Here is an 8,578-nt window from a genome sequence, read left to right as displayed (position 1 = left end):
TCTCGTACACAGGGTTATTGTTACCATCTTTCTAAATTCCATATATATGCGTTAGTATACTGTATTGGTGTTTTTCTTTCTGGCTTACTTCACTCTGTATAATAGGCTCCACTTTCATCCACCTCATTAGAACTGATTCAAATGTATTCTTTTTAATGGCTGAGTAATACTCCATTGTGTATATGTACCACTGCTTTCTTATCCATTCATCTGCTGATGGACATCTAGGTTGCTTCCATGTCCTGGCTATTATAAACAGTGCTGCGATGAATAGTGGGGTACACGTGTCTCTTTCCCTTCTGGTTTCCTCAGTGTGTATGCCCAGCAGTGGGATTGCTGGATCATAAGGCAGTTCTATTTCCAGTTTTTTAAGGAATCTCCACACTGTTCTCCAAAGTGGCTGTACTAGTTTGCATTCCCACCAACAGTGCAAGAGGGTTCCCTCTTCTCCACACCCTTTCCAGCATTTATTGCTTGTAGACTTTTGGATCGCAGCCATTCTGACTGGTGTGAAATGGTACCTCATAGTGGTTTTGATTTGCATTTCTCTGATAATGAGTGATGTTGAGCATCTTTTCATGTGTTTGTTAGCCATCTGTATGTCTTCTTTGGAGAAATGTCTATTTAGTTCTTTGGCCCATTTTTTGATTGGGTCATTTATTTTTCTGGAGTTGAGCTGTAGGAGTTGCTTGTATATTCTCGAGATTAGTTGTTTGTCAGTTGCTTCATTTGCTATTATCTTCTCCCATTCTGAAGGCTGTCTTTTCACCTTGCTAATAGTTTCCTTTGATGTGCAGAAGCTTTTAAGGTTAATTAGGCCCCATTTGTTTATTTTTGCTTTTATTTCCAATATTCTGGGAGGTGGGTCATAGAGGATCCTGCTGTGATGTATGTCAGATAGTGTTTTGCCTATGTTCTCCTCTAGGAGTTTTAGAGTTTCTGGTCTTATAGTTTCTGGTCTTACATTGAGATCTTTAATCCATTTTGAGTTTATTTTTGTGTATGGTGTTAGAAAGTGTTCTAGTTTCATTCTTTTACAAGTGGTTGACCAGAGTTCCCAGCACCACTTGTTAAAGAGATTGTCTTTAATCCATTGTATATTCTTGCCTCCTTTGTCAAAGATAAGCTGTCCATATGTGCGTGGATTTCTCTCTGGGCTTTCTATTTTGTTCCATTGATCTATATTTCTGTCTTTGTGCCAGTACCATACTGTCTTGATAACTGTGGCTTTGTAGTAGAGCCTGAAGTCAGGTAGGTTGATTCCTCCAGTTCCATTCTTCTTTCTCAAGATCGCTTTGGCTATTCGAGGTTTTTTGTATTTCCATACAAATTGTGAAATTATTTGTTCTAGCTCTGTGAAGAATGCTGTTGGTAGCTTGATAGGGATTGCATTGAATCTATAGATTGCTTTGGGTAGTATACTCATTTTCACTATATTGATTCTTCCAATCCATGAACATGGTATATTTCTCCATCTGTTAGTGTCCTCTTTGATTTCTTTCACCAGTGTTTAATAGTTTTCTATATATAGGTCTTTAGTTTCTTTAGGTAGGTACAGTCCTAAGTATTTTATTCTTTCCGTTGCAATGGTGAATGGAATTGTTTCCTTAATTTCTCTTTCTGTTTTCTCATTATTAGTGGATAGGAATGCAAGGGATTTCTGTGTGTTGATTTTATATCCTGCAACTTTACTATAGTCATTGACTAGTTCTAGTAATTTTCTGGTGGAATCTTTAGGGTTTTCTTTGTAGAGGATCATGTCATCTGCAAACAGTGAGAGCTTTACTTCTTCTTTTCCAATTTGGATTCCTTTTATTTCTTTTTCTGCTCTGATTGCTGTGGCCAAAACTTCCAAAACTATGTTGAATAGTAATGGTGAAAGTGGGCACCCTTGTCTTGTTCCTGACTTTAGAGGAAATGCTTTCAATTTTTCACCATTGAGGATAATGTTTGCTGTGCGTTTGTCATATATAGCTTTTATTATGTTGAGGTATATTCCTTCTATTTCTGCTTTCTGGAGAGTTTTGATCATAAATGGATGTTGAATTTTGTCAAAGGCTTTCTCTGCATCTATTGAGATAATCATATGGTTTTTATTTTTCAATTTGTTAATGTGGTTTATTACATTGATTGATTTGCAGATATTGAAGAATCCTTGCATCCCTGGGATAAAGCCCACTTGGTCATGGTGTATGATCTTTTTAATGTGTTGTTGGATTCTGATTGCTAGAATTTTGTTAAGGATTTTTGCATCTATGTTCATCAGTGATATTGGCCTGTAGTTTTCTTTTTTTGTGAGATCTTTGTCAGGTTTTGGTATTAGGGTGATGGTGGCCTCATAGAATGAGTTTGGAAGTTTACCATCCTCTGCAATTTTCTGGAAGAGTTTGAGCAGGATAGGTGTTAGCTCTTCTCTAAATTTTTGGTAGAATTCAGCTGTGAAGCCGTCTGGACCTGGGCTTTTGTTTGCTGGAAGATTTTTGATTACAGTTTCAATTTCCGTGCTTGTGATGGGTCTGTTAAGATTTTCTATTTCTTCCTGATCGAGTTTTGGAAAGTTGTACTTTTCTAAGAATTTGTCCATTTCTTCCACGTTGTCCATTTTATTGGCATATAATTGTTGATAGTACTTTCTTATGATCCTTTGTATTTCTGTGTTGTCTTTTGTGATCTCTCCATTTTCATTTCTAATTTTATTGATTTGATTTTTCTCCCTTTGCTTCTTGATGAGTCTGGCTAATGGTTTGTCAATTTTATTTATCCTTTCAAAGAACCAGCTTTTGGTTTTGTTGATTTTTGCTATGATCTCTTTTGTTTCTTTTGCATTTATTTCTGCTCTAAGTTTTAAGATTTCTTTCCTTCTACTAACCCTAGGGTTCTTCATTTCTTCCTTTTCTAGTTGCTTTAGGTGTAGAGTTAGGTTATTTATTTGACTTTTTTCTTGTTTCTTGAGGTGTGCCTGTATTGCTATGAACTTTCCCCGTAGGACTGCTTTTACAGTGTCCCACAGGTTTTGGGTTGTTGTGTTTTCATTTTCATTCATTTCTATGCAAATTTTGATTTCTTTTTTGATTTCTTCTGTGATTTGTTGGTTATTCAGCAGTGTGTTGTTCAGCCTCCATACGTTGGAATTTTTAGTAGTTTTCCTCTTGTAATTGAGATCTAATCTTACTGCATTGTGGTCAGAAAAGATGCTTGGAATGATTTCTATTTTTTTGAATTTACCAAGGCTAGCTTTATGGCCCAGGATGTGATCTATCCTGGAGAAGGTTCCATGTGCGCTTGAGAAAAAGGTGAAATTCATTGTTTTGGGATGAAATGTCCTATAGATATCAATTAGGTCTAACTGGTCTATTGTATCGTTTAAAGTTTGTGTTTCCTTGTTAATTTTCTGTTTAGTTGATCTATCCATAGGTGTGAGTGGGGTATTAAAGTCTCCCACTATTATTGTGTTATTGTTAATTTCTCCTTTCATACTTGTTAGCATTTGTCTTACGTACTGCGGTGCTCCCGTGTTAGGTGCATATATATTTATAATTGTTATATCTTCTTCTTGGATTGATCCTTTGATCATTATGTAGTGACCATCTTTGTCTCTTTTCACAGTCCTTGTTTTAAAGTCTATTTTATCTGATATGAAGATTGCTACTCGTGCTTTCTTTTGGTCCCTATTTGCATGGAAAATCTTTTTCCAGCCCTTCACTTTCAGTCTGTATGTGTCCCCTGTTTTGAGGTGGGTCTCTTGTAGACAACATATGTAGGGGTCTTGTTTTTGTATCCATTCAGCCAGTCTTTGTCTTTTGGTTGGGGGCATTCAACCCATTTACGTTTAAGGTAATTACTGATAAGTATGATCCCGTTGCCATTTACTTTATTGTTTTGGGTTCGAATTTATACACCATTTTTGTGTTTTCTGTCTAGAGAATATCCTTTAGTATTTGTTGGAGAGCTGGTTTGGTGGTGCAGAATTCTCTCAGCTTTTGCTTGTCTGAAAAGCTTTGGATTTCTCCTTCATACTTGAATGAGATCCTTTCTGGGTACAATAATCTGGGCTGTAGGTTATTTTCTTTTATCATTTTAAGTATGTCTTGCCATTCCCTCCTGGCTTGAAGAGTTTCTATTGAAAGATCAGCTGTTATCCTTATGGGTATTCCCTTGTGTGTTATTTGTTGTTTTTCCCTTGCTGCCTTTAATATTTGTTCTTTGTGTTTGATCTTTGTTAATTTGATTACTATGTGTCTTGGGTTTTTTTGCCTTGGGTTTATCCTGTTTGGGACTCTCTGGGTTTCTTGGACTTGGGTGATTATTTCCTTCCCCATTTTAGGGAAGTTTTCAACTATTATCTCCTCAAGTATTTTCTCATGGTCTTTCTTTTTGTCTTCTTCTTCTGGGACCCCTATGATTCGAATGTTGTAGCGTTTAATATTGTCCTGGAGGTCTCTGAGATTGTCCTCATTTCTTCTAATTCGTTTTTCTTTTATCCTCTCTGATTCATTTATTTCTACCATTCTATCTTCGAATTCACTAATCCTATCTTCTGCCTCTGTTATTCTACTATTTGTTGCCTCCAGAGTGTTTTTAATTTCACTTATTGCATTATTCATTATATATTGACTCTGTTTTATTTCTTCTAAGTCCTTGTTAAACCTTTCTTGCATCTTCTCAATCCTTGCCTCCAGGCTATTTATCTGTGATTCCATTTTAATTTCAAGATTTTGGATCAATTTCACTATCATTATTCAGAATTCTTTATCAGGTAGATTCCCTATCTCTTACTCTTTTGTTTGGTTTGGTGGGCATTTATCCTGTTCCTTTATCTGCTGGCTATTCCTCTGTCTCTTCATCTTGTTTAAATTGCTGAGTTTGGGGTGTCCTTCCTGTATTCTGGCATTTTGTGGAGTTCTCTTTATTGTGGCATTTCCTCACTGTGTGTGGGTTTGTACAGGTGGCTTGTCATGGTTTTCTGGTTAGGGAAGCTTGTGTCGATGTTCTGGTGGATGGAGCTGTATTTCTTCTCTCTGGAGTGTAATGAAATGTCCAGTAATGAGTTGTGAGATGTCTATGGTTTTGGGGTGACTTTGGGCAGCCTGTATCTTGAAGCTCAGGGCTGTGTTCCTTTGTTGCTGGAGAGTTTGCTTGGTATGTCTTGCCCTGGAACTTGTTGGCCCTTGTGTGGTGCTTGGTTTCAGTGTCGGTATGGAGGCGTTTGATGAGCTCCTGTTAATTAATGTTCCTTGGAGTCAGGAGTTCCCTGGAGTCAGGGTTTGGACTTAAGCCTCCTACTTCCAGTTATCGGTCTTATTTTTACAGTAGTTTCAAAACTTCTCCTTCTATACAGCACCATTGATAAAACATCTACGTTAAAGATGAAAAGTTTCTCTACTGTGATGGTCACTCAGAGAGGTTCACAGTGTTACATGGAGAAGAGAAGAGGGAGGAGGGAGTTAGAGGTGACCCAAATGAGATGAGGTGGTATCAATAGTGGAGACAGTGGGTTAGCCAGTAGTCACTTCCTTATGTGCACTCCACAACTGGACTGCTTAGAGATGTTCACGGAGTTATACAGAGAAGAGAAGAAGGAGACAGGAGACAGAGGTGGCCAGAAGGATAAAAGGGGGAAATGAAAAGGAGGGAGACAGATCCAGCCAGTAATCAGTTCCCTAAGTGTTCTCCACCGTCTGGAACACACAGAAATTCACAGAGTTGGGTAGAGTAGAGAGGGGTTAGGGAGGAGATACAGGCGACCTGGTAGAGAAAACGGAGAGTCCAAAGGGAGAGAGAGCAGTCAAGCCAGTAATCTCGTTCCCTAGTGAAAAATGGGTCCTGAAGATTGGGTTCTTAAAGGTACAAAATTGGTAACAATTACCTAAAAGCAAAAATTAAAAATCTAGAGTAGAGTTTGGAATTTCAAAAATGCGATGTTAATGAAAAGAAGAAGGAAAAGAAAGAGAGAAAAAACGAACAAAGAAAAACAAACAAGGTCGCGAAAATTATAAAGAAACTACAGGTACAAAATTGATAACTAATACCAAAAAGCAAAAATTAAAAATCTAGAGTAGAGTTTGGAATTTCAAAAATACAATGTTAAAAAAAAGAAGAAGAAAAATAAAGAGAGAAAACAAACAAACCAACAAAAACAATGTCGCAAAAATTATAAAGAAAATACAGGTACAAAATTGATATCAAATACCAAAAAGCATAAATTAAAAATCTTGAGTAGAGTTTGGAATTGCAGATATACGATGTTATATAAAAGAAGAAGAGAAAGAAACAGAGGGGGAAAAAAGAAAAAAAAAAGTCACAGAAATTATTAAAAAAAACTATAGGTACACAATTGATAACATATACCAAAAGGCTAAAATTAAAAATCTAGAGTAGGTTTGGAATTTCAAAAATACAATGTTAAAAAAAAGAAGAAGAAAAATAAAGAGAGAAAACAAACAAACCAACAAAAACAATGTCGCAAAAATTATAAAGAAAATACAGGTACAAAATTGATATCAAATACCAAAAAGCATAAATTAAAAATCTTGAGTAGAGTTTGGAATTGCAGATATACGATGTTATATAAAAGAAGAAGAGAAAGAAACAGAGGGGGAAAAAAGAAAAAAAAAAGTCACAGAAATTATTAAAAAAAACTATAGGTACACAATTGATAACATATACCAAAAGGCTAAAATTAAAAATCTAGAGTAGGTTTGGAATTTCAAAAATACAATGTTAAAAAAAAGAAGAAGAAAAATAAAGAGAGAAAACAAACAAACCAACAAAAACAATGTCGCAAAAATTATAAAGAAAATACAGGTACAAAATTGATATCAAATACCAAAAAGCATAAATTAAAAATCTTGAGTAGAGTTTGGAATTGCAGATATACAATGTTATATAAAAGAAGAAGAGAAAGAAACAGAGGGAAAAAAAAGTCACAGAAATTATAAAAAAAACTATAGGTACAAACTTGATAACATATACCAAAAGGCTAAAATTAAAAATCTAGAGTTTGGAATTTCAAAAATACAATGTTAAAGAAAAGAAGAAAAAGAAAAAAAAAAAACAAAGCACGGTCAAAAAATTATAAAATATATATATGAAGTTTGCTGAAGAAGAAAAAAAAAAATAGGGTCTTTTTTTTTTTTTTGCAAAGTAATAGGTTATAAAAGTGAAAATTAAAGGACAATAGAGCACTTAAAATTTTTTTAAAAAAATTAAAAAAAAAAGAAGAAAGAAAGATTGATCGTAAAAATAGTAAAAATATATACAGGTCTTTCTCTGGTTTTGTTGTGAGTATTGTGGTTCAGTTCATTTTTGGCTAGTTCCTTGGTCCGACTTATATTTCTCAAGGTCTATAGGCCCCTTCCTATGTAGTCCTTAGTAACCACAGGGTTTTAATCTATGGCCTGTAGCTTCCAAGGCGTTTCCCTCTGTTATAGCTTCTTCTGTTTGCTGGTCTCTTCAGTGTCTGGTTCCCGCCCTGACACAAAGGGGACGGTTGAGGACATCATTATTATTATTATTTTTTTTTAATTTAGTCTCACTTGTTCAGCCGCGCTGTGGGGAGGGAGGGAGGGATGCTGCAAACAGATAACACTGGCGTGCGCTCGCAGTGCCTCAGCCACACTGGGTCTGCTCCCGCTCACGGCGCGTGTAGCCTCCCTGCCCACACTGCTCGGGCTCTAGGTTGTTCCGCCGGGAACAATCAGAGGCCGGCCCTGGGCTGAGCTCCCAGGTCCAAGCCGCTCAGGTTCAGGCACTTGGGTAGTCCTCAGAGGCGCAGACTCGGTTGGGTCTGCGTTTTGTGCTCTTCCCAGATCCGAGCAGCTCAGGTGATGAGGTGTTTGGTGAGCGCCAATGCTGCGACTTAACGCCTCCCCACCACTCGGATATCTGGGTGTAAAACCGGCGCACCTTCTCAGGCAGATGTTGACCGTCCAGACCCCCAAGAAGTTTTAGTTAGCAAAGAAGCCTGCTTACAGTTTTATAGATAGTGTCTCTCTGGGGCTGCAATTGCCCCCTTCCGGCTCTGGCTGCCTGTCACCGGAGGGGGAAGGTCTGCAGCCGGCTATCTCTGTTCAGTCCTTTGTTCCGTATGCAGGCCTGGTGGTGTCTTAGGCTGGGGCTGGCTTTTCGCGTGGTAGATATCCCACAGTCTGGTTTGCTAGCCCAAATTATTTCGCTCAGATAGCACTCAGGACTTTCGGGCCCGATTCTTACTCTAAGGGACACAGCCCGCGCCTCACTTCCCTGCCCAGCCCCCGCTTGCTAATGGCGTGTGCAGGCATCTGCGCTGCTTCTCCACTGGGGGGGTTACCGTAGGGCTCACAATCTGTGATTTTTAATTGTTTATTTTTTTTTTTTTCTCCCTTTTATGTTGCCCTCTGTGCTTCCAAAGCTCGGCACAGATTCGGCAGTGAGAAGGTTTCCTGGTGTTTGGAAACCTCTCTTTTTAAGACTCCCTTCCTGGGGCGGAACTCCATCCCTCCCTCTTTTGTCTCTTTTTTTGTCTTTTATATTTTTTCCTACCTCCTTTCAAAGAGTTGGGTTGCTTTTCTGGGTGCCTGATGTCCTCTGCTGGCATTCA

The sequence above is a fragment of the Bubalus kerabau genome, chromosome 1 (genome assembly GCF_029407905.1).
Source record: "Bubalus kerabau isolate K-KA32 ecotype Philippines breed swamp buffalo chromosome 1, PCC_UOA_SB_1v2, whole genome shotgun sequence".
NCBI lineage: Eukaryota > Metazoa > Chordata > Mammalia > Artiodactyla > Bovidae > Bubalus > Bubalus kerabau.
Note: the sequence above shows the minus strand (reverse complement) of the source record.